Source organism: Miniopterus natalensis, chromosome 18 (genome assembly GCF_054644295.1).
Source record: "Miniopterus natalensis isolate mMinNat1 chromosome 18, mMinNat1.hap1, whole genome shotgun sequence".
In the NCBI taxonomy this organism is placed as follows: Eukaryota; Metazoa; Chordata; class Mammalia; order Chiroptera; family Miniopteridae; genus Miniopterus; species Miniopterus natalensis.
This window is the reverse complement of record NC_142098.1, coordinates 25,218,666-25,239,700: the sequence shown is the minus strand read 5'-3', so window position 1 is coordinate 25,239,700 and position 21,035 is coordinate 25,218,666. Positions and strand designations below refer to the sequence as shown.

At 36.4% G+C, this 21,035-nt stretch overlaps 1 long non-coding RNA gene across 1 annotated transcript in view; it reads left to right on the top strand.

The window, feature by feature from the left end:
- Positions 1-556: 556 nt before the first annotated feature.
- The window catches only part of LOC148091037 (uncharacterized), a 97,395-nt gene continuing 76,916 nt past the window's right edge, over positions 557-21,035 (top strand). Inside the window, exons 1-2 of the long non-coding RNA XR_015716042.1 lie at positions 557-847; positions 11,376-11,422. This is a non-coding gene — a long non-coding RNA (uncharacterized LOC148091037). The remainder of the gene's footprint in view (positions 848-11,375; positions 11,423-21,035) is intronic.

Below are 21,035 nucleotides of genomic sequence, written 5' to 3'. Positions count from 1 at the left end.
GGTCACCGCGGCCCGCCCACCCGGAAGCCGTCGTCTTGGCAACGTGTACCTCCCACCCCCCCCTTCACCACGCCCACTGCTTTGTACGTCAGGGGCTAACTGGGCTCCCATTGGTCTTTCTGTCCTTCATTGTGGCAGACGTTCGGGACCGCCAAGCTCTGGAACTCATATTTGAATCTATGGCGCGCAGGGTTCGCGAGGTGCGCAACGGAGTTGGGAGTGTTGCGGCAGCCAGGAATCTCGGTGGTGAGCGACCCTGAGGGGAGAATGACGAAAAGGGCGGCTGAAGGTGGAGGGGCGCTCAGCCAAGCCGGCCGCCTCGAGATGGGGGACTTCAGCCGGGCTGCCGCTTTGCGCCTGAGGCGGGCCCTCCTCCGTTCGTCTGCTCGCGCAGCCTCTGGGTTCTTCCCTCACGTCCATTCCCTCGCTTCTGAGGCAGCACTCCCGTCTTCCTTGTCGCCCCTGAAGGAAGGCTCCTCCTGCCGCTGTCTTCCTCCTCCTTTCACACACTGCCTCCTCGGCGTCCTTCCCGCCTCAGAAACAGCGCTCCAGCTCCGACGTGCTTACACCTCATCTAAGTACATTTTACGCCCCACGAATCCATTTCATGATTAAGTTCTGACTCCATCGCCAGCGCTCTCAGAAACGTTCTACCTGCGCTTGGCAGTGGGCAGGAATGCCTCGACCTGTGAGACGCAGCCCGGGGAGCGTCTCGCTCCGCGCCAACTGAATCCAGAACGTTCTTTATCTAGAAATCGGAAGCCGCCGTCCTGCTCTTCCCACCTGGGGCCAAGTGAAGGTCACGTGCAAAGTAGCAAATGAAAGCGCTTTAAAGCGCTAGAGAAGTGTAAGTTACTTTTGTTACAGTTGCTAACTCTGAATGATGATGATTCATATGAAAAACGAGATTATGTTGTTCTTGGTCGGACCGTATTGATACATACGTTTTATATTGGGGTTATGAGTACTGTCCAGGCCGTAAAACAGAGTCAAGCCAGTAGGTGTGTTGGAGTACAAACTCTGAGGCGTGATCTGAAACAAAAGCAGCCACTGATTGAAAAACCACCTCTTCACCTTTAGCTTCTCTGTTATGATATGACTTCCCTCCACCCCACAATGTATTTAGTATCACATTAAGAATCAGGACCATTTTCAGGAGTTTTATGGTATAAATAGACAGCTTGACTCACATCCCTTGTCTATGACTATGAAAACCCCCTATTTTCTTTACAATTGGACAATTCAACCTGATTTTTTTGTATGTCCAGCCTCTGGAACGGAGGTTCTTAACTTTTTGGAGGGTCATAATCCCCTTTAAGAAACAAGAAAAATCTTGGAGTTTTTGTGTAGAATATGACACGTAACACAAAAATTTTATGTAAATTTCAGAGAGTTTTAGAGTCCACTCTGAAGTATGGATATATGTAGGACCCCGATCCAATTCTAGAAGTTTATTTTTATTGCACTGTCTAGATCTCCAGTCTGATGTTTAAAAGAAGTGAGAGGGTACATCTTTGCCTTATTCCTGGTCTTGAGGAGAAAATATTTAGTCTCTCTCCATGAAGTATGATGAAAGTTGTAGATTTTTCATTGTTGGCCTTTATCTGGTTGAGGGAATTCCCTTTCATTCCCTATTTTGCTGAGAGTTTTTATCACTAACATGTTGAATTTTGCCAAATGGATTTTCTGCATCAGTTGAGATGATATATTTTTCTCCTTTATTCTAGTGATATGGAGAATTATATTGATTTTTAACTGTGAAATCTATTTTTTTTAATCCTCACCTGAGGATATATTTTTAAAATATATCTTTATTGATTTCAGTGAGAAGAAGGGAGAGGGAGAGAGAGAGACAGAAACATCAATGATGAGAGAGTCATTGATCGGCTGCCTCCTGCGCACCCTCTACTGGGGATCGAGCCTGCAACCTGGGCATGTGCCCTGACCGGGAATCAAACCAAGACCTCCTGGTTCCTAGGTTGATGATGCTCAACCACTGAGCCAGGCTGACTGGGCCCGAGGATATTTTTTCCATTGCTTTTCTGAGAGAGTGGGAGAGAGAGTGAGGAAAAAAACACATCAATATGAGAGAGATACATGGATTGGTTGCCTCCCGCTCGTGCTCCGAAGGCCTAGCCTGCAACCTAGGTATGTGCCCTTAGCCAGAATCAAACCCAGGACCCTTTAGTCTGCAGGCTGATGCTCTAAACACTGAGCCAAACCAGCCAGGTATGTGAAATCTATTTTTAATTGCTTGAATAAACTCTAGTTCATTATGATTTATCATTATTATATAGATGGATTGAATAAGAGTATACTTAGTTTTGTAAAAAACTGCCCAACTATCTTCCAAAGCAGCTGTACCGTTTTCCATTTCTATCAGCAATGAATGAATTCCTGTTGCTCCACATACTTGCCAGCATTTCATATTATCAGTGTTTTGAATTTTTGGCATTCTAATAGATGTGTAGTAGTATCTCATTGGTTTAACTCGCAGTTCCCTGATGCATTATGATGTTGAGCACATTCTCGAATATTTTTTTGTCATCTGTACATATTCTTTGGTGAGGTATCTGCAGATTTTTTGCCTGTTTTTTAATTGGGTTTTCTTATTTTTGTGTTTTAAGAGTTATGTTCAATAATTGTCTCTGGTTTGTTTTCACAGTTCTCTTGGGGGAAAATGCTTTTGTACTTGTGAGCCCTGAGTAAGTTCACATAATAATAACAGCCTTACATGTGGAGTCTGTCATGTCAAATAATGACCTTTCTTTGGGAATTTTGCCTAGAAAGAATTCCAGCTTATTGGACTGCCAGACTTGATTGTGGCTGTTGTTTTTCAAGACTCCTGTGGAGCAGGGGATGGTTAGATGGGCATAGGACAAATTAAAATGCCTCAGTGCTCATTGTTCTTATGGAGATCTGGTTGTTTTTCTTGAATAATCATTCCCTGGATTGCTGTAAGCTTTTGTTTAATTCTAGCTTTGTAAAAAAGTTGATTCTGAGAGTTTTTGCTAGTGTTCTCATTATTATGGAGGAGAGAATTTTCAGAGCTCTTTACTGTGAGATTTTTCAGGGATGTCCAACTGTCCTTTTAATGAACAATGACACAATTTAAAAGTAGTGCTGTGAGAGCTGGAAGATATTCCACTGCTGTAGAAGAAGACAAGAGTTCAACAAATTGATCAGGAAAAGTACTATGCTATAAACATATCATGTCAGTTTATAATTTTATAGATGCTGGATCTAAATGAGCCAAACTTTGCTCTGTAAATAACAAGTGGTTTAATCTTATCAGCATGTAAAACATAATGGTTTATATTTTTTAATTATATAAAGAATTACTACTTAAATAATAATTTAATATTCTCCTCCACGTGAAACTTTTTGCTATCTGGAATGTCTCTCGATAGAATAGGTATGTTTCTTTGTTTTCCCTCAATGTTTTATAAACAGTATAATATTTAAGACTAGTGTCAGCTTTTTTTTTTAATTTCCTGAATGTGTATAGGGACTTTTGTTTCTTTATTACTAGATTTTTTTCCCTTCTAGTTGTTGCTGTGTATAGAGTGTTATCAGGAGAAAAGAGGATTTATTTGTGAATGATAGGTTGAGTTGGCTTAATAAGCCTTGTGTAGGTCAAATTGTTTGAGGATGACCTGATAACACTGTGGAAAGATTTCATTTATATGTTTTTATTTTACTGAGTTTAATTATACATGCAGGGCAAATGGAAGGTGTGATGCAGTTGGCTTTGTGGTGTTTCATTCAATGTGATGGGCATTTTATATAAGTACCTACACTGAAAATACTGGGGAGAGGGTTTTTAAATCTGTCTGCCTTTATGAATTTTACATGAAACTACAATGTAGTTAATCATTTAAAATTCTCTATTCATTTTGCCCTACTGTATTTGATTGAGTTATATTTGAGACCTAAAGGTTAGAATGCCAGTTTGCTTTTACTAGAGCATATATTGTGAGGTCCAAAATGTTACATAGTTGTAGTTAAATCTCCTAGTTTTATATGATCTGAATTGGGGGAATGGGTGGTTGATTGGTATTTGAATAATTTTCTAACATCTGGTGTCACTCTTGTTATACTAGTAACTATGTTAGTAAGTGGAACTTAATAAAATGTAGCCCACCAACTTTTCCAAAGGTTAGACTTTTATATTGGAATTAGGTTTTTTTAACCATCTCTATTTGATGCAGATCATGTGCATAGTAAATTTGTAGCTCCAGGACAAGTAGCAGGAAAACAATTTCAAGAGTATGTGTGTCTGTTGCTGGCGGCTCCATTTAGAAGGCATTAGAAGAAAGAACTCAGAAAAGAACTGTCTTTTTTTTTAAACACCAACATGAAAGGGAATTAAAAGGGACAATAATGTTAGGAAGTGCAACTGTATTTTAATCCTAACTTCTAAAAAATAAATTTGATAAAGGCTTTGAGTGACAAAGGCCAACTAAAACTCAAACTTTCAGCAAGGATCAAATCAAGGACATGACCTTCACACCAGTTAATAAAACTTCAAAATTTATCAAGATGCCTTAGAGTTCAACTATTAATTAGTATGGTATCTATTACGATTCTTTCAATTACACAGAATATCTTGTGGAATAGTCTCTGCCTCTGATTCTTGGAAGGCCTAAGATACTCATAATTAGGAAGAGAAATGGGAGTGAAAGGGTCAGAATAAAAAGAGATACAGCAATTTTAAGAATGTTTAGAGAACTGCAGATGTAGCTGTTGGACTGAGGACATGACTGAAATAAAACAGACAAGAAGCCAAGCAACTTTTTGAGAAGAATGGTATATTTTAGCTTAGCTGATACGTCACAGTTTTTCAAAACAGTTGTACCAATTTGAACTTCCATAAATAGTGTATTAGTCAATCGGCTTGACTAATCAATCAGATAGTGTATTAGCCAGCCTTGTGCAGTTGTAGTAGTTTAATTGGCATTTCCTTGATATCTAATGAGGCTGAACATATTATGTTTTCCTTCGGATTCTTTTTTTGATAAAGTGTCTGTTCATGACTTTTGGTAGTGGTTTTGGTTGTTTGACTTGCAGTAAAGTATGTCAGGTACCCCAACCCTAACCCTAACCCAAACCCTAACACATCTCTCATTCAGCCTTAATCCCCATGGGTTTTTTACAGCCAGAACTTATGGGGACTTCTCTTTCTAGCACTGGAACCCTGGGCTGGGACCCCTCCCTCCTCAGGGGGAACCTCCACAGCCGAAATATCCCAATTTTTATCTGCCACATGTGTGTCTGAGCCCATTCCATCTCTCTCTCACACCTTCCAGTCTCCTTGTGGATTCAATTCCCTAGTTGTAGGACTTCCATTTCGCTCAATTTCAGGCAGTTCTAAATGATGGTGGTTCTATAGTTTAATTGTAATTTTGATGTGGTTGTGGGAGGAGGCAAGTACCATGTTTACCTATGTCACCATCTTGCCCAAAATCCTGTTCTGAATTATGGAAGGTTTGATTTGAGGGTTTTAAAAAAAATCTGTAAATACTTGTTTAACAATATATAATTCAGATTAAGATATTTCTCCACGTTATGGTTTTTTTCTTTCTTTTTGGGAGAGGGCTGTTCATCAGCTCAAGAGTTTTGGTTTTCATTTTCTGTGTGCTTTTATAATAACTTCATACAGTTGTTGCCTGCTGTTTTCTGATCGGTTTTGAAGGTTTTACTTTTCTTAACCAATAATAATAGTTTATATAGAAAGTGGTGAGGGAGTTAGTTATAAGGTTTCCTAGTTCAAAAGCACCCTATTCTGTTGCTGTAATGAAGTGCAGTATCTTGAATCTATGGTGCATTTGTTTTGTCGGAGAGTGACAGGCTTTGATGTCTTTCTAACTTTGTGCTTCTTTTTTATTTCTGTAGGACCATTACTTTTTCTCGTTTTCTTCTTTCTCTTTACCACCATGCATCCCAGGTGTACTACTTTTAAGTCACTCGCTGTACATTCCCCTAGAAATAGTGTTTCCACAAGACTGTCACTTCTGTTTCTTGCAATTGCAAGCCTCTTCCTTTTGAATCCACAGTAACCAGTGCTCAGATCTAACACGTCTTAGACCTATTTTTAGGATATCCCCACTTTCTGGTGCTTATATTATCTGTATTTTGTCACCCCTAAGGCCCTGCTTTCCCTCTCCTCTTTTCTGCATAGTCTGTCTCTCTCTCTCTCTCTCTCCAGCATGGGCTTCAGACATGGTTGCTGGATTTTAGTATTCATTTATCTATTTACATATATTTGAATTTTAGTTATGCTGTAGATGAGGATTATGATGGTTTTTTAATCACTTCATTTTCATTTTAAAAATTTTTTAACATTTTTTATTGAATTTTAGAGAGAGAGGATGGGAGAGAGAGAAAAAAACACTGATATGAAAGCAAAACATCGATCGACCATTTCCCTCCTGCATGCCCCCTACCAGGGATCAAGCCTGCAACCTGGGCATGTGCCCTGAATGTTAATCAACTGGCAACTTTTCAGTGCATGGGATGATGCCCAGCCAAATGAGCCACACCGGCCAGGGCTCCATTTTTATTTGTAATGTTTTGTTGAAGCTAGTGGAAACATTAGAATTTAGGTAGTTGCCCTTTTATGGGAAACTGGGATGCTCTTCTTTTTTTTTTTTTTTAACATACTTTGAACATATTAATTAAAGATATTTTAAAGTCTAGCTTTGATAACTCTAATACCTGTTTTCTTCTACTGGTCTGTTTCTTTTATTTTAAATCTGATGTAGTTTTTGTCTCCTGGTATGAAAAGGGAATGTCAGGCATTAGATATGATATTTTGAGGGTCTGGATGATATCACCTTTTCCCAAAGTGGGTTTATTTTTGCTTCTGGAAGGTAGATGGAGTAGAGATAGTTAAATTTAATCCAATCTGGGATTGAGCTGATACATTATGCCTATGTTTCATTCTTCTGACACATTTCTGGTTACCACTAGCAGTGTCCAAACTTCAGTCCCCACCCCCCACTAGTCTGTGATACTGCTAATTGCTCTGCTTAGCTTCTCAGCCTCCAAATTGAGGATTGATCGATGATTTAAGAAAACCCATGCTATAAGTGGAACATACCTCTCTGTACTTCTCTTTTGTACTTCTTGACTGCTTTGGGTATCTCTCCTACACCTTCACATAGTTGTTTTCCATATTTTACCTTGCTTATCTAGTTATTTTTATTGGGTTAGTCTCTTCTGAGATAATCTTTCATAGCCTCTCCACTGGCTTTTTAAATTTCAATTATCGTATATTTAATTTGTATAAGTATACAAATTATATAAACACTTAATTTACATGTTAAATATTTATATATTAAATCATATATATTACTAAAATATATAAATATTTCAAACATTCTAAGTAACTTATTTTTAATTTTCTGTTCTGCTAAGATATTTTTACACTTTAAAGATTATTTTAAACATATTATAGTAAACACTCGATTTTGCAGACCTTGATTTAACAGACTTCAGATTTAACGGACAAAATTTCCTGTCCATGTCATATGAGAAAATTAACCCCCTATTAATTTTTAAATGCTTTTAACCAAGGTTTGCTTATAATTAAATTAACTGGTTAATTTTTTTTTGTTATTCATTCATTGTTATTTTTAACAAATTTTATTGAATAGGCCATGTTGGAAAAAATACTATTAATTTCGCCAACATAAATAAATATTACATATCTACAACTTTAGCCTACATGTTTACTGCTTGTAAACAATGTTCATCAAATGATTAGCATGTGGTAACACCAGGAGGGTAATTGGTACTGTTGCCATGTGGCGTGACTTTCTGCAGTATTTTTAACGTGTGCCTTGGATATTCCCACGTGCACTAAGCCACGCCCCGGCTGTGTTCATTTGTTTACTGAAGGTAGCTGGTGAACGCACCTTTACCAGACCTATTCATTATAAATTTAAAATTACAGTAATACATATAGAAAACTTTTCTGTGAGATTAAACTTTTCATATGTACTTAATTTTAATTACAAAAACCTGTCTACACAAGTATAAACAGGTAAACTAATTTGTTAATTTTATAACATACGTATTCAGAAAACCTACTTTATTATATAAGAGACTTTCAGCTCTAATGGACAACCCCTCACCGAAATTCATCTGTTATACTGAGGTTTTACTGTAAACACTGTTATTATATAATCTGTGTTTGATAATTCCAAAAAGTGAAACCCTTGTAGGTTTTTGCCAGTTCTTTTTCACCATGCCTTGTTTATTTGTGTATTTAGTAGTTTGTTTCACCGGATAACATTTGTGCTTGTTGCAACCTGGCTTCTGTGGGCACTCAGTTGTATACCACTTTATGTTTATTTTTTTTAGACCCATTTAGGTGATGTGAATTTGGCACGTATAATTTCTTGAGTGCTAGGTTGTGGAAACAACTTCTTGTAGTTTAATGTTTTCCCCTGCTTTGCTCATTGACAAGACAACTTTCCTTGCAGTGTTTTAGTCCTGGACTCCTAGGTCACCTTTACTTTGAGGGTGTAGCTCTTCATGAAAGGAGAGTGTCCTGTTAGACTCTTAGGTGGTTTTGCGTTTTTTTTCTATCCTTCATTCCAAACAAGATCTGTTAGTTTAATCTCTGATTAGAATGTTTGACCAAATATCCTTAGGGCAAAAGCAGATTTAGCACTCTGTTTACCATCTCTTGAGTTGTTTCTTTAGGATTGATAATTTCTTACTATATTTATCAACTGGGATGCTTTTAAGAAGATATTTTTGTCTGTTACCTTGTATTTTTATTTGTTTTCAGTGATGGAGTTGGTGCAGATATTCTGGTTCTCTGTATTGCCTGAAACAGAACTTTCTGTTTGAATATAAAATTTGGAAAGCCATTCATAGGAACTTTCTTTTTCTCTTACCATTTTCTTTCCTCACACACACCTTTAAAATAAGACAGATTCTTCTACTTTTTAAACTTTGCTTTTAGAGAAGAGGTTTTAAAATGCATCTGGTGTTGTCTGTAAAGTTGTGTTTTACTTTTTGGTACAGGATTGTAATTTAGTATTTGTAACATTCTTTAGACTCTATGAAACTTAAATGATTTTCAGAAAGTAGAAATATAGGCTACAATCAATATATTTGGGATATTTATATAATTCTAGGAATTCTACTTAAGTCATATTTCCTTTAATAGTGGAAAATAAGTAAAAGTTTAGCATGAAAAGCAAGAATAGTCCCCCTTTTTGTTTTGTCCCACCCCTAACCTCTTCATTTCCTGAGTGGTTAGAAATTTGGTAAATTGATGGAAGTTTTTTAAGGGTTTATGTACTCATGTGATTAAGTTTTCTAAATAGTTTGAGAATTATTTTATCTTTCTTAAAGCATGAATAACCCAAAGATAAGGACTTGTTTTAAGATGATTTTTAAATAGTTGCCTTTTATGAAAGATTACCTAATCAATATTAGTTAATAAAGAGAGAGATTTTATGGTAGAGTAATACATAACTTTAATGTTCCTTTAGTGTTTGGCTTTGTAAATAAATATGAAAAGTGATCATCTCATAACATTTTTAAAAATTCACTTTCTTCTTTCCCCAGAAAGTAGCAAAGTAAATAAAACCTTTATTCTTTTCTAAATCTTCATGAATAATTTCTCACTGACCCTAGGTGAGAGGCTGTTTTCAAGGCTATCCTATGGTATCTACAAAGATGCAGTTTAGGCCTCTCTGAAAGCACTTCTAAATTACAGAAGTGAAGAGAGCTTATATTTAATCTTTGGATAATTTCAGTTGTAGACTTCAGAATGAAGCAGCTAGGGGGTAAAGTTTCCTTATTAGAAGCATAAAACCTACTGACTGTATCTTGGCCAGTGTTCCCTTTTTTCCAGTAAGTTGTCTGCTATACAGAGGTGTATAACCCTAATGGCTTGTTGTATGCCATTAAAAGGTATTGTACACTCATAAAAGAATGACATTTTGATCAATGCTGTTAAAGGAATTACTGTCTTGACACAGAAAAGCTTTCCTGCTGCAAGTTTAAAAATATGCCTTTAAAAGCTTTTTATTGAATACCTTTGCATCCCTCAGAAATGTGCCATTTTGGCATGAGGTTACTCTGAAGTATTCCACATTGTAACTGAAATGCAAAACCTCCTATTTACCTTTAGAAGTAGCAGAGCAAAACAGATATTTCCCTACCAAATAGAGCTTAAAGACATGGTAACATCTTAAACCACTGTATCTGATCTAAAAATAGAATTTTTGTAAAGAGAAAGCTGAAAACTAAATTATTCCTTTTTACTTTGTGAGATATTGATTTTTTTCATGCTGTTTTGTTTAAACTTTGTGGTTTTAATTTCCCTTTGGATTTAGGAAGTATGCTTTTCCACCCAGTTCAGAGATAGATCTTTTCTAATCACCTGGGAATTGGTTCTCTTAAATGGTGATATGTTAGATTTGGTTTTCAACTCTTTCTTGTCTTTTATTATATTTTTGATTAGGAGTTTATGAAAACCATGTCATAATAGTCTTCCAAAGCTGACAGTTGGTCTTTTACAGATTTTCTGATGTATCATTGCTATAATTTTAGCTTTATTTCATACTTTGTAAGTCTTTTGCTATCACCTAACTTCTGACTTTATACCATCTTTTTTTTCAGACTTGTGAACTGAGCATTTTAAAGTTCAATACCCTGAAAACCACAATTTCTTTAAATATGTCACTACAAATGATTATTTACTTGGTAGGTTTTAGCTTTTATACTTTTGAATTTGACATTTAATTCCAATCTAATGAACTTTTCACACATTTCAGGGTATGGGCATATTTTAGGATAGATAGCATTGATTTTTATATAGCATGTTGGCTTTATCAGTCTTGTTTTATTTATAAAAGCAGGTGTTTGGTGGTGGTGGTGGTGGCGGTGTTTATTATTCACTACCAACTAAGTACCAGGTGATTTATATATATTATTGATAAAACTAAAACGTGTCACAGTATGTGCCATATTCTATGTTAAAGTACTTTCCATGGTTCAAAAAGGTTATATAGCCCGATCGGGTGTGGCTCAGCAGTTGAACATCTACCTAGGATCCAAGAGATGGCGGTTCAGTTCCCGGTCAGGGCACATGCCTGGGTCGCGGGCTCCATCCCCCGTCAGCGGTGTGCAGGAGGCAGCCGATCAGTGACTCTCTCATCATTGATGTTTCTATCTCTCTCTCTCCCTATTCCTTCCTCTCTCTGAAATCAATAAAGATGTATAAAAAAAAAAAAAAGTTATATAACTTGGTCAAACAACAAGTTGTGGAATTGGGATTCAAACCGAGGTAGTATAACTCCCAACTATTGTGCTATTCTAACCCTTTTTATCGTATTTATTTGTTCTAGGTGGTATCATCCCCATTTTACAACAAGAAACCTGAAGCTCAGCTAGAGTAAGTACTTAAAGTAGCCCATTGACACAGAGTGAAGGAGTGACAGAGCTGGTATTTGAAACCGACTCTGACTTCAAAGTGTATTTTTTACTATATCAAACTAGTTATTTTTCCTTCATCCTTCTTATCACACCTCCTCTTAATTATCTGTGTGTATGCAAAGATGGTTTTTATTAGAAATTTTGGGATAGGGGTTTATTTCATGATATTCTCTTATGATTTGGAGAGAAGCATATTGAAAAGATTATTGGAGAACATACCAGGAAACCTGAATTCCTGTACTATCTCTGATTCTTTTGGACATAAGACATTGGGCAAATCACCTTTTGTGGGGGATTAGTTATAAAATGAGGGCATTGGAGTAGATGCTTTTAAAGGTCTCAAATTCTAGAATCTAATTTAACTCTATTTTGATTTAATGTTTACACTTGTTCTTTTTAGCACAGGTAAACTTTATCACCTGTATTTTAGCCCATTCAATATTATATTTGAGCCCTGGCTGGTCTTGCTCAGTGGTTGGAGCATTGGCCCATGGACTTAAGGGCCTCAGGTTCGATTCCAGTACCTCAGTTGCAGGCTCGATCCCCACCCTGGTTGGGGTATGTGGGGGAGGCAACCAATCGATGTGTCTCTCTCACGTCAGTGTTTCTCTCTCTCCTTTCCACACTCTGAAAAGCACTGGAAAAATGTCCTCAGGTGAGGATTAAAAAAAGAAGAAAAAAAATTTAGTGATTAAAGTTAGGGGGCAAGGAGCTCTGATTTTTATTCTTTACTTACATTATTACATCTGATGTTGAAATTCAATAATGGTACTTCCAGTAATGGGAAGAAATCCCATAGAAAGAAAAAATTAATTTTATTATAAAGACATTCTTTCTTTTAAACTATTTGGGATTTTCTTAGTTTTTATAATCAGAAAGAATAATCCTGGAAATCTGAATATTATAAAAGGAAATAAATTATTTTTAATAGAAAATGTTTTCAACAAAGAAGACAGGAATAGGTTTCTGCCACCTTCAAAGTACTTGCAAGTTCTTACCTTTATAATAATACCATTAGCAATTATAATAAAAAGTAGCATTTATTGAGAATTAAGTTTATGCTACTATGTTGTACTAAGCATTTTTATACATTACATCATTTAATACTCATGAAAACCCTATGAAGTAGGTACTGTTATTATCCCCATTTTACATACTAGGAAATAGAGAATTATGAGGTTAAGCAATTTCTCCTAAGGTTACACTGTTTATAAATGGTAAAGCTGAGATTCAAACCCTTAGAGTGCCACAGAGGTTTTCCTCATATTTATAAAATGATGCTTATGAATATGGATATGATTTAAACATGAAACCTTTTAAGAAAGAGGCCTGGGGTGAATGGCAGTTTCCAAGTTCTCAGATTTGATCACTGCCAGTTATATATTTCATTAATGTAGTTTTAAAACAAGTGAAAGCTATTGGATAATTTCATAACACCACCTATTTTCTGAAGAGTTAATAAATTTATTATAAGTTTTAGGAAAACCTTCTTTGGAGTTTGGAATGTGGATGGGTGAGTGTGTGTGTGTGTGTGTGTGTGTACACACATGCACATGCATGGATTGGTAGCTATAGAACAGGATAACTAACCATCCCAGTTTGCCTAGGCTTGGGTTTTTAGTTCATGGAACTTTCAGTGCTAAAACTAGGAATTTTGCTGTAACAGGTAAGTCAGGGCAAGTATGTATGTGTATATATACTTGTGTGTGTGTCTAAAGTAATGGTAGTGGTTGGGCTACAGGGAATTCAGATCTCGCAGAGCGTAAAACAGCCCAGAATTCAGTGCCTAGACTGATATTTGTCTGTTTTATTAGTAGAAAGCTCAGTCTCCTGTGTTTTCCCTGTTTCAGATAACCTTTTCTTGTCATCTAAGAAATTAATTTCTTTGTTGGAATCATTGCAAGTAAACTTGATAGCAAGAGTGCTGTTATTGAGGCAACTTACACAGTGATTTGCTAAGTACTGCCTCTTCATAAAAGGTGAAGCAGAAGTCGATTTATCGATCACTACCAGGATTTCAGTAACCTGTTGAACTACCTGATTTTTTCCTTCTCATAAGGCCCAGTATTTTTATGTCTCTTTATACATTAGCATTTAGTTTTCTTTAGAAACATTTTTTACATGTATTTTCACATTATATAAGCATATTTTGTATGTCTATTTGCTTTTTCCTAGAGTACAGTTGGAACTGTCTAAAAATCTATTACTAGGTTAAGCCCCATGAAATTGCCAGGATTTGACTGTTTTTGACCTACATTAATGGACATTTCATATGAGTCAACTAATAGTTAATTCAACTTTTGGTTATTTGGGAATAATTTAAATGTTAGTAGAATATTTCATTGAAACCCTGGTTAATGTAAGGGAGGAACTGACATGAACTTTGGGCTGATTACTCTATGCTGCCTTTTGCTAAAAATACATTTTAAAAGGTATAACTCATGTGGAAAAACTGAGCTATTAAAATTAGATGGGCATTTAAAAATTTATTTTAACCAAAGGTTAAGACTAAATTTAATCATTTTTCTTTCTCAGAATTTTGAACCATTATATTAATTTTAATCTATAGTGAGTTACATAAATGTTCCTTTTATAAGGAAAATGCTCTTTGCCCTGGCTGGTGTCGCTCAGTGGTTAGAGCATCGTCTGGTGCAACCAAGGATCAAACCAAGGGTTTGATTCCTAGTCAGGGCCTGTACCCAGATTACAGGTTTAGTCTTTGGTTGGGGTGGGTGTGTGAGGCAACTAATCGATGTTTCTCTCTCACATCAATGTTTCTCTCTCCCTTTCTCTTTCCCCCTCTCTCCCTCTCCCTTCTTCTCTGGAATCAATGAAAAACGTATCCTCGGGTGACGATTAAAAAAAATGTTGCTTTCATGGAATTAGATTTATATTGTTTCTGTATTATTTTTTTTAAATATGTTTTTGTTGATTTTAGAGAGAGAGGAAGGGAAAGGGAGAGAGAGAGAGAAACATCAGTGAGAGAGTAACATGGAGCCCGCAACCCAGGCATGTGCCCTGACCGGGAATTGAACCTGGGACCTCTTGGTTTATGGGTTGATGCTCAACCACTGAGCCACTGGCCAGGCAGTTGCTGTATTATTAACAGAAATAAATACTGACCAATAAGATTATTTTCTGTGCCTCTTGAACAGTTAGTCTGAAATGGGGTTTGCCTTCGTGGATAATATATGTTCCTAAAACATAGGGTGTAACTATGACTTTTTTTTAAGAAATGTAGCTAATTACTACTACCTGCCCCAGCCTCATATACTATCGTAATCTTGAGATTCTTGTGATGTATTTACGTAATTGCACATGTGAATTTTTGTCTCTTGTCTCTTTAATCCTACATTTGTATAACACTTGTCTCATAAAAAGGAAAGGTATCCCTTTATAGTTCCTAATTATGGATACAGTATATTAAACTGATGCCGAGCGGTGATTTCACATTATAAAAAAAATATGCTAATATAGAATTTTAAGTAACTAACTATAGCTTTAAGACTTTGACATCTCTTACAATGACCTGGGAGATAGATACATCTTTTCAACAGTGTTTTGAAAAATTGGAATTCATATCTGGGTCTCATTCTTTTTTCCATCTTCATCTCTTTTAAATACTTTTGGCAGTGTCTTAGTACATCTCTTCATCTGCCTCTGTCATCAATATAAAATATTTTGAGCACTTTCTATTATTGAAGTATTGTACTCAGTCTAATGTATTTTTTCACAAACTACTTTGTGACTATTAAAGAGTAATATGCATGAGTTGTGATTTTGTAGGTCTTTCAGGAATAAAGCATCATGATTATCAGGACTATTTAAAAAATACTTTCCTAAGTCTTTAGAATAGAAATAATTCTCATTTTTATAAACTATGAGATTAAAGACTTAAATATAATGTAACATGTTCCATTGCTCTAAGATGTATAATTTGAGTCTGTCCTTAAACAGTTTAGCTTGAAAAAGTAAAAAAAAAAAAAAAAAAGTAAGTGTGAAGCTGGGGTGATGATGATCAGATGGGAATTTGATACATGTAGCTTTTCTTGGAAACTAAATTCATGGGGCAGTTGACTAGAGGACATGATGTTTCTTTGATCACAAAGCTGCTTTGATCCCAGAGATTGACATATTGTAAGTGCACAACTCAATAAATTTTTTTAATCTGATGATACTATGTAGTTACTACCTTGATCAAGAAATAGAACATAACTTCTGTCATCCTGGAATCCCTCTTAGTGCTGTTTAAACTGAACATTAGGTTCTATGTACCCAGCAAAATTTCAGTTGTGTATTAAGTAGTAATCTAGATTTTAAAACAGTCTGAAGAGCAAGGCTACTTAATATTTGCACAAATTATCCAGATAGCTCTATTTTTATCTTTGGCATACCAGCTGTAACATATTAATGTTCAACTTAATTCTATAGCATTTTAAGTGTCTAGAGCTTCCTTAGTTGTCTTTGTGATTGCTGAATAAGGAGTTAGACAGTTTCTAAGTTTGATCCTGATTTTTCTGATTAACTGCATTGCCTGGACAGTGACTGACATTAAAAGCTGATTTGATTGGCCCCTTAAGTTTCTCTGTTTTGAGGAGCTGAGATTACAAAATTCATTCATATGTAGAGACTTTACCATTTAGACTGACAGTTCTGTCAAGTCAGATGGTGTGGTTATTGTGCATGCTGCAAGTGTATTGTTATTACTAGTTTTTGTTTGTTTATTTTCCTGGAAATCTAGGTGGAAGCTGTGGTCTCTAAAGGTGAAAAGTTAGAACATCAGTCTGCCATCTCCACTTGGCTTTAGTTTCTCTATGGAGCTTCCATCCATGTGTGCTGAGCTGTTCCAGTCACAACTCCAAATTCAGTGTTTTTCACTAATGTTTTGTCAAAGAAAGATCTGTCCTCTTTGGTGAGATTGAAATGACTAATAGTCTTTCAACACTATTGGCAAGTGGCTTTCATGGTCCATGGCAGATCTAATGAGCTACAGCTGCCTGCTTGGAAAATTCAGCTTTTGATTGTCTGAAAGGATCCCTGGAATATGGACCTGAGATTCTGTACACATTAAAACAACACAATCTTGACAAACTTATAAATGTGTTATAAATTGCTTTGTAAGCCATTTTGTGACAATATTCAACGGTCTCCAGTTTTAACAACAATGCTTACTTTTTGAAGAAACCTGAAAACAGAATAATATAAACTATTTGACAAAGGTAGCCTTGCATCAGGAACTGAATTTATGCTATGTTTGTTCTTCTACATGGTCAGTTACTCATTCATATTTAAGAGCAAGAAAATTATATAATAGTGCATTCCGTAGTGTGATAGTATAAATTGATTTCCTCTTCTTGGGCCATCACATTCTTTCTGCATATACAACTAGATATACCATGATATGGAAATAAATTGCATGGAAACATTTGATGGTATGATAGGCGTGTGGTTCAGTGGATGAATGCAGTATATGAACACAGTTACACCGAAGGATTTGGATTGGAACCTCAGTTATTTCTGTTATTCTGAGAATGGAGAGTGATCTCCTATAACTCTCATGGAGAAAAAGCCATTTTGTCTAAGCTCACGTGAGGGGAGCATGTTCCATCTCAAGACTGAAGGAACCCCTGTTGATGGGCTTGGATAATGATATTTTATGAATTTAACTGAATTGCTTTAATGTATCAGCTTTGGGAAGATGTTTTTTTGAAATTTGATCACTTATTCAGGAGGATGTTGGAGGCTATTTGTTGATTATTTTCATATCAACTACAAGAAAGCTTCAAGCAAAACCTTGCCTGACCTCCTGATTGCTAAGCATGACTACCTAGTGACCTCTGACAGCCAGTTTTTACTCTGCTATGGTGTTTGGATAAAGAGAATAGTATTGCTCCTGAGAATGAGCGTGCAGGTAAAAGGAAGTGCAGAGAGGTCATTTAATAACACTATACAGATCCGTGGAGTCACTGTTGGGCACCATAACAGTAATAACTATAAAACAGCAAATGAAGGTTGTCTACAAAAATGCGAACTTTCCACTTCTACAAGTAGAGACCAAAAATTCTTTGAATTTAATATGATAATCTTGATACAAGGCATGAGTCTCGCACAGGCTGCTGTGGCACAGGGAATGAGTCAGGGCCTGCAGGGAATCCACACACAGCACGGGATGAGGGCAGCAAAGTCTGCGCATCGCAAATGGGGTCAAGGTGGGGCGGTCCCTTGTCCATACTTGTTCTTTAGTAAAGAGCACTGGAGGTTAACATCAGAATCACATTCATTACTCACTCTTTGTAATAAGTGTGTTGTATATGTTGTATGTATGTATTAATTGATTAGTAAACTAAAACAAAAAAGTAAAGGTAAAGGGTGGGAAGTTGTCACTTTTCCAAGAATAGAATCTATGAAAAGCTAGAACAAGAGAAGAGCAAGGACAAAAGTAGTAGATATTAAAGAAGGATCTTCATTAAGTATTTAAGTCAGATCCTCCTATCATTGTTATCTGTTTGTGAACCAAGTTTTTTAAACAAGTTCATTGAGATAGAATTCAATACTGTCCAATTCACCCATTTAAAATGTACAATGCAATGATTTTTTGTTATTCACAGAGTTGTGCAACCATCACCATAATCCATTTTAAAACATTTTTATTGTCCCAAACGGGAACCCCACACTCATTAGCAGTCACTCCCTATTCTCCCCCATTACCCAAGCCCTAGGCAACAACTGATTTATGTGATCCAAGTTTTAAAAGTTGTTGATTTGAAATTCCCTGCTGCCTTCTAAGGACGTTTACTTCAAACCATTTGATTGATTACACAAGTACAATCAGAAAACCGTGACTATTCTCTTTGTTGAGACAAGTCTTGTAAGTCAGAGTGACATGTAACTGCATTTTTAGATATATATAATTATATATAGCTTCTTAAACATTATTTTCAAAAGATTTTTTTATCATAGATATAGATCTGTTAAATATACCTACCCCCCTCACCCCTGACTCTGATCCTTAACTTAAAGATTCAGGTAATTGATCTTGTCTGAGTCCGAGAGTTTCTGGACTAAGAGATTCTAACTCATTCTGACAGCAATCACAAGACACCAATGTATAACTCAGAAAACAAATTATTCAGTATAATATAAAACGTATTTGCCCAGGGAATTGGACACTGTATCCTCTGAACAGCACATTCTTTTCCTATAATTAACCTATAGGCAAGCCAAAATATTATTAGTAAGTTGCCTTGTACATATGGAACCAAAACAAGTAGGCTAGTTCCATAGTTCAAACATTGAGTGGCACCACTCTCTTATAATCAGGCTGCAGTAGGCAGATTAATGCTCCCCCCCCCCCCCAGTAAAAATGTCTGTGTTCTAATTACCACAACCAGTTACCTTATATAAGAAAGGGGACTTTGCAGATGTGATTAAGTTAAAGTCCTTGAGATGGGGAGATTATGGTCGATTATCTAGCTATATCTAAACTAATCACAGGTTTCCTTCTAATTGGAGAACCTTTTAGTGGTGAAAGGGAGATAGGATTATGAAAGAACGGGAAAGACAGCCGTATAAGAAGGACCCAACCCACCATTGCTGGCTTTGAAGATGATGGCAAGGGCCCCTGAACCAAGGAATGCTGGTGACCTCTAACAGCTGAAAAAGGCAAGGAAGTAGATTCTCCCCTAGAGCCTTCAGGAATGTAGCCCTGCTAACACCTTGATCTTAGACCAGTGAGACTCATGTCATATTTCTAACCTGTAAAACTATATGATAATAAACATGTGTCGTTTTAAGTCATTGATTTCATGATAATTGGTTATGGCAGCAGTAGAAAACTAATACACAAATCTAGATTTCTTACTATATGAATCTAGTCAGTGAGCCTTGGGCAAACATACCCTCTCATAGAACAGAACATGGGTTTTGCTGTGTTTGCCTCAGTGGTTCTTCTTTCTCTGTATCACAGATGCCTTTCTAAAAGCCCTTTCTGAAATGACTGATCTATTAAAACACATTTAATAAGAGCATAGGCTTGAGAGGTAGATGGGCCCGGGTTGAATTCTGGCTTTTCCGTTTTGCTGCTGGGTACTCTTGGACAGGTGACTGAGTATTCTAAGCCTTTGCTTTCATGAACAGAGTGGGAATAACAATGCCTACCCTTCAGGGATACAGGAAGGGTAAAATGAGATAATGTATGTGAAATGGCGATGCTTGATATACAGTGGCCCTAACAAATGAGAGCTCTCGTTACCATCTCGTAAAAGCTAAAAGGAGTTTGCCAATAGCATGCATTCTAGCACTTGCTCAGGTAGAAGGATGTTAAGAACTATTGGTACAAGTATTGTGTTAAGTAATTATTCTGCAGAATTCTCTTCATAGCCCTCTGGCTCCTGATATTGAGCCTTTTAACCAAAAGGCTTACTTTTGGAAACTTTAATGGGTAAGTTAAAACTACCTTTGGTTTATAGTGTAATATGTAACACCTTTTAATATTTCCTTTCTTCTAAGAGCTAATGTGAAATAGAATGCATTAAGGAAAACCTGGAATTCTGTTTCTACAATAAAAGAATTCCTAATGACTGGAATTATTTCTTCAATTTTTAAAATCCCAAATGTCTGGCAAATGGCTGACACATAATAGGCAGCAATAAATGTTTATTGAACTGAACTAAATTGAGTCTAAGCAGTTATTCTTTCACAACCTGTTTTGAATTCATCTCTTTTGTTACTACCCTAACTTAGGCTCTTATTTTTTGTGCCTTGCCCATTACAGTATTTTTTGAACTGCTCTTTTTGCTACCTTTTCCTCTTTAATTGATCTTCCACAGTACCACCAAACTAGGCAACGGCTAATGTACGTTATATCTTCTCCTATTTAGGCTTCTTTACCTTTTGTCCTAGTGCATATTGCCTAACAGCCATATTTTTAACCCATTGTTTCCCAATGTTCTATGGCATGGTACATTTAGAAAATGGTATTTGTGTAGCACTAGGGTAGCAGGCAAGCCATCTTATGGCTGGATGTTTTGGACTCCAAGGTCTGAGAGTATCACCATCCCAGTACACTTGTCACCCAATTTGGGCACACCAGTACACACTGGCACACTGATTGGGAAGCTCTGCTTAATATATCTAGCATTTGAGACTAGTTGCAATTGGAATCCATGCTATCATTTCCAGTAGATGTTTACTGAGCACTTTCTGTGTGAATGCTGAGCTCTGAGGGAAAGGAATCGAGAGCACCAGAGTTACTATTCTTCTATAAGAACCCTCAGTTCCAGGCAGACAATCTGTTTACTGGCCTCCAGATGGGCCTTTTGTATTCCTGTTATACCTGTGCTCATACCTTTGCCTTTGTTAAATAACCTGTATTTCCTTCATCATCTGTCTGAATCTTCCTACTGTCTTCTCCATGGTGCTGTCCTTAATACAGTTACAATATGGCAGTTTTATATGTTGCATTCTTTTCCATTTCATTCCATCACTAACTCATTCAGTTTGGTGCCCTCTGTAAAGCCTGGATTTTTTTCCTTATATTATCTCTTATTCACTTATTTTTTTATCTTTATTTG